The sequence below is a fragment of the Cebus imitator genome, unplaced genomic scaffold (assembly GCF_001604975.1).
Source record: "Cebus imitator isolate Cc_AM_T3 unplaced genomic scaffold, Cebus_imitator-1.0 Scaffold63, whole genome shotgun sequence".
In the NCBI taxonomy this organism is placed as follows: domain Eukaryota; kingdom Metazoa; phylum Chordata; class Mammalia; order Primates; family Cebidae; genus Cebus; species Cebus imitator.
Window position 1 is genome coordinate 6,319,420 of NW_016107378.1, and position 5,892 is coordinate 6,325,311.

The window sequence follows — 5,892 nt, forward strand, 5'->3', positions numbered from 1 at the left end:
ACATCCTTCCTTTTTCCCATTTCATTCATTCATAAGTATGCACTGAACACTGCTGTGTGCCAAGTCCTACCCAGGGGCTGAGGACAAGAATGAATAAAACACGCAAAGTTACAGTTCTCAGGGAGCTGACATTCTGTTGGAGCTATTCCATTGGGGTGGACTGGAGACAAGGGGCGAATAAACGGATGAATGTGTTCAATGCCAGGAGGAAATTCGCGCTTTGGAGGAGGAGGCAGGGTGAGGCAGAGGGGGAAGTGATGGGTGTGGGCAGGAACAGCTTCTAGGACATATGAGCAGAAATCAGAATGAAATGTGCGGCTATGTGGCCATCCAGGAGAGGAGCATTCCGAGTGGAGGGAATGGCTGGGTGAGGTGACTCAGGCCTGTTATCCTAGCACTTTGGGAGGCTGAGACAGGAGGATCACTTGAGACTAGGAGTTCAAGACCAGCCTGAGCAACATAGAGAGACCCCCATCTCTATTAAAATAAAACATAGGTGAAGGGACAGCAAGTCCAAAAGCTGTAAGGTCCAAGTGGGCTGGCTTTTCTGGCCCTCAGCCACTGCAACAAGCCAGTCCCAACACCCATGGCTTTAGGCAAGAAGAACGAATGAGGTGAACCAGGTGCAACCATGATGACAAGTGCACCTTACGCTCAATGCCTGTGAGGGAGGTGATAGGGAGTGGTGGGGACTGTGGCTGACAAGGCAGGTCTCTATCAGGCAGCTGGTTGGTGACATGGGAATGCCAGCCTGGAGTAGCTGGAGCTTCTGATATTTCAAGCCAAGTTATAAAACTCTATCTTTCAAAACATAAAATCCTCCAACTTTGAAATGTTGTCAGCTAATTTTGAAATGGTATGTTAAAACTGCTATGTCTACACAATACTCAATGACAGATCAGATCCAGCCTGTGAGCAGTTCATGACTTTGGAATCAGCTCTGAGATCCCTGTGGAGCATGATTCTGAACTGTTGGTTCCATTCCCAGTGGACAGCCAGAGGGGACCATGAGGTCTTCAGTGGTGGGAATTTGGGCAGAGCTCAAGGATCTGAAATCTGGTTCTAATTTTAGAGCCTCAGGGGGTGTCGAGGGCTGGTCCAACCCCTCTCTCCAAGGAGCCTCCTCTCCCAGACCTGTCCCAGTCAGAGCAGAGGCTAATACAGAGGGTGCAGGAGCTGTGCCCCACTCCCAGGGCAGGACCGCTGCTGCTTTTTGGGGGGCAGGTTCCAGCAGGCAGCTGGATGCAGCCCTGCCTGAGGGTCTGAGGATGGAAAGCCTTCTGCTCCAGCCTTTGTGGAGACCCCAGTGCTGAGAGGACTACCAGAGTCCCCCCACCTGCTCTTGGCAAACTCAGGCAGACAAGGCTGGAATTGCCCACATAGCCCCCCTGCCTTACAGACCAACTCTCTAAGCAGCTTCATCTGGAATGATTTTCACGTCTGCCACACGCCCCTGGGCCCCCAGGCACCCCCAGCTGAAGCCCTCTGCCCAGAGTCCCCCATTAATGCTAATGGAAGTCCTGTGGCTCAGACAGGGCGCCCTGCTGGAAAGAGGCCTCAGGACACCCGCCTGCAAACATGACCTTTTCCTGTGTAAGAGACAAGATTTCAAAATCAATCCAACCTGCGAGGCCTGCCCATCCCTGCCACACAGTGCTGCTCAGGGAAGAGGTCACATGCCCCATGACAAGCAGGGGTCAATACTGAGGAGACTAAGGGAGCCAAGCTGCTGGGCCAGCACATCTGGGAGGTCGCTGTCTAGCCCCTCTGCTGCGGTGTCTCTCTGCAAAGGCCACAGGAATATTTCCTGATTGTACTGAATCCTCCCACACCCATTGGAACCAGTGCGGCAATGGCAGCAAACACTCACACGTAGAGCCGTGTGTCCAGACCTGCTGCACAAACCTGGAATACTCACCACACTGGAGAATTAGGCACATTGATTGATTGATTGAGACAGTCTTGCTCTTGTCTCCCAGGTTGGAGTGCAGTGGCACGATCTTGGCTCACTGCAACCTCCGCCTCCCCCGTTCAAGTGATTCTCCTGCCTTAGCCTCCCAAGTAGCTGGGATTACAGGCATGCACCATCAAGCCCAGCTAATTTTTGTATTTTTAGTAGAAATGGGATTTCATCATGTTGGCCAGGCTGGTCTCGAACACTTAATCTCAGGTGATCCGCCCACCTTTTCCTCCCAAAGAGCTAAGATTACCAGTGTGAGACACCGCATCCCGCCGACACTATTATTATCCCTATATCACGTGGGGAAACTGAGGCCAGAGAGGTTTGCAAGTCATACAGCGAGTAGGTAGCCATACAGGGATTTGATCTGAGGAAGCCTAATATCTGTGATGCTGCATAACTTTCTCCTGTGCGCTCCATAAACACGGCACCTGCTCTGTGCTAAGCCTGTGCTGGGAGCACAGAGGTGAGTCATATACAGTTCCTCCCCATCAGAGCCATATACAGCTCCTGTCCCCAGGGGAGAGGATGCCACAGGTCAGTGTGAGGTGTGATGAAGGTCTGAAGAGAGGGAGGGGCAGATCTAGCATGCAGAGTGAGGGAGTGTAGTCATGGAGGACTTCCTGGAGAAGAGGATCTCTGAATAGAGCAGAAGGTACCCAAAAGCACCTGAGTATGCCTTTGGGGGCAGGTGCTTGGGTGCACACAGTCATGTCCTGTGTCTGTAAGCATATGTGCAGGCTTGGGGGTTGGCCCTGGGGGTATAAGGTTGCCAGGTGCCAGCGCCAGGGACCCAGCTGAGGCTATGAAGGCAGCAACAGCAGTAGGGAAGGGACTCTGCTTCCTTTGAAGAGTTGGGCTGCCAGGCTCTTAGGGAGCATGAAGGATGCAGATGAGGCTGGAGCTGTGACCTGGGGCCTGGGTGTCCCCATCCCACACATGAAAGCAGTACCCTAGCTGGCCTCACTAGGGTTGCAGGGAGAAGGACTCAGGAATCATGCCTGGGAGACCCTGAGTAGGATGGGACCTTCAGATGGACATGATCCTTAGATGGCCTCTCATTAGCTGTAGAAGTGGAGCTTAGTTTTTGTAGTTTGAATGTCTTTAGGTGCAAAAGGCCCTCTCTGTTTGTCCCTAGTCCCCACACATCCATCCTGGTTGACACCTGTGCCCATCCACATTTCTGTCACCTGCCTGGCCTCTGAAGGCATTTGTTTCTGAGCACCCGGCTTCAGCTTCAAGTTCTTCACAGAAGAAAAACAAACAGACCTCGTCAATGGCCTCTCCTAGGAAAACTCCTGTGTGCAGTATGCTAACAACATCTCAATTTCTTTATCTTACCAAACAGCCTCCTTTCCGCCAGGGTGAGGCTCATTCATTCATTCATTCAATGAATGTGTACAAAGCACCACATCTTTGTCAGACCCCGTTCCAGGTGCTGGGATGGATCAATGAGCTGAGCAATCCAAAGCCCTGTCTTCCTGGTGCTTCCATTCATAGGGTCCTGGATAGTGAGAGAAAGTTACAAAGAGCGTGGGGACCGGGGTCTGCATGGACAGTTCCTGGGGCCACCTGGCTCCCAGGAGCCTGACTACCAGCTCAGTCCTTGCCTCAGCAGCTCAGCCTAAAGCCCAATTTCATGGGTCTAGTGGGAGTCAAAGGAGGAAACAAGTCCCTCCTTGAGCAGCAGCCAGGTCCACCAGGCGCCCTGGTGCCAGCAGATGCATCATCAGCTCCTGGAAGGTTAATGCCAGCCCAGGTGCTAGGCTCTAGGTCTGGGAGGGGGAATGAGTTAAGCAGCTTAGAATAGCGTCCAACAGCCAGAGGAAGGAGCACCATTATTATCCTTACTCTACATTAGAGGAACTGAGGCTCAGGCCGGCGAAGTCACACAGCTTGGAAAGGATAGGTAAGGACCTAAAGTCTGCCTGACCCCAAAGCCAAGAATCAAGTCCAGACTCTCAAAGGAGTGGTTTCCTATTGTCAAGCAAGAGACTTCACCTTCTTTCTCCTTTCTCCCTTCCTGCCTGATCTTCAGGCCCGCCTCTGTAAAGCAGATGCTGCTGTTCATGCTTAGTGAAGCTCTCATTCCATTGTTATTGCCACCCCAGACCCCGCACCTGTGTTATGCTGATGGGTGGTCCTGTGTGGGGGAAGCTGGTTTCTTAATCCTAGGATGGCCCTTCTCTGGAGGGTTGTGTCAGAAGCTAGCCCAAAGCTGGGTACAATCATATGTGCTTAATAACTGTTTGTGGATAACTTTTGTGGACTAATTTACTGGACCAGAAGCCAACATTTGAGAGGGGCCTGGCATAGTGAGTAAATCTCTGAAATCAGCTACATGTGGCTTCACTGCTTAATGGTGATGGGACCTTGGACCTGTGAGCCCCTTCCTTATCCATAAAATGGGGATGCTGCTTCCCCCCCTGCAGGATGGCTGTGCGGATGCATCCAGTAGGAGCCCCATAAGTGCCTGTGTGGGGCTTCTTCTCCTAGAGACCTGGAATTAGCATGAGTGGCCAAGAGAGTGAGAAGTCAGGAAGGGCTGACATAGGAGGAGGATCCATTTGTGAAACTGGATCAAGAACAGAAGGCTGGATGCTGGGATCAGAGCAGCCCGTGGATTAGTCAAGGTCTTTTGGTTGCAAGCAACAGAAACATAATTCCAGCCAGCTTCAGCCTAGAGGAAATTTACCAGCTCATGGTATGGAAATGTCCTGGACATAATCTGATTCAGAAACAGATGAACTCAGGGTTCCAGGGGCCATGCAGGCTTTTGTTCTCTTCCTCTTTGGGCTCCTCTCTGTCTTTCTCCTGGGCAGGCTCTCTCTCTTGCAAGCGTTCCTCCTCAAAGTCACAGAATAGCCACGAACAGCTCTGGGACAACATCCTTTGAGGCTCTAAAACATGAAAAACAGTAGGAGGCTTTGTCCAGCATCCCCAGCAAAAGCTTTGCGATCCTCTCTTACTCGACCCGTCAGTTCATAGGCCTGCCCTAAACAGCCATGGCCATGGGGATGTGACGTGCTGACTGGCATGGTCATGTGCTCCTCCTGGTGCAGCCTAGATCCTGTTGTCTGAAGTGGGGATGGGGGACCCCCGGTCAACTATGGGGGATCACTGTCTCTGGGCAGAGAGGCACCATGGCAACCCACCAAAGTGAGCTAATCAGGCTTCTGCTCTGATTTTTTGGTGTCATCCTTCCTCCTCTCACAACTCCTATTCATCCTTGAAAACCCAGCTTCAACACTCACTTCTGTTGGAAGCATCCCTGTGCATCTTCATCCTTCCCTGAGCCCCTGTGGTACTGGCAGTCTCTGCCACATAATGCACCAACCTCCAGATCATCGCTGCTCCAGCACAGCTGAAATCTTAACCATGGTTTGCCAAGTATGGGCACGTTATCCTCATAACAACGGAGAAAGGGGAAAGCCCCCTGACAGCCTCGGCTGGCCTGGCACTCACAGCAGGCCAGGGTGTTCTGTTGGACGTGAACAGTTCTACAGCCCAGAAACATCAGATAAGACCGCTCCGTAACCATGAAGGATCAAAACAAAGAGGACACCCCTCCGTAATCCTGCCTGAACGCAGACAAAAGCATGAACATCGTCCAAATGACAAAACTGCCCAAACGTTCCCCCTCCTGGCTCAAATGTTTCTTAACTAATTGCAGTTATAGCTTTGCTCTGTTTCTCCTGCTGTCTAGATAAGAATTACTGACATACCCAATCACAGATTACCCTTGCTTCGGCATCCAGCCCAGAGAAACAGCCTGCAAAATCACTTAATGCAAGACCAACTCCCATGATCGTCCTGCTAACATCCCCTCCCAGAGACATCCAGGGGTGTGCATTCCCCTCCAGTGCAATGAGTCAATAAAGCCAACTTTGTTCAACTGAAAGGTGTATTCCTGGAAGCCTTTGGCTGGAGAG

At 51.6% G+C, this 5,892-nt stretch overlaps 1 long non-coding RNA gene across 1 annotated transcript; it reads right to left on the minus strand.

The window, feature by feature from the left end:
- Positions 1 to 1,938: 1,938 nt before the first annotated feature.
- Positions 1,939 to 4,584, minus strand: LOC108305425. The gene is made up of 2 exons (XR_001825726.1): positions 3,302 to 4,584; positions 1,939 to 3,204 (listed from the first exon to the last, which is right to left on the minus strand). It is a non-coding gene; the product is annotated as an uncharacterized LOC108305425 (long non-coding RNA).
- Between the last annotated feature and the right edge of the window lie 1,308 nt (positions 4,585 to 5,892).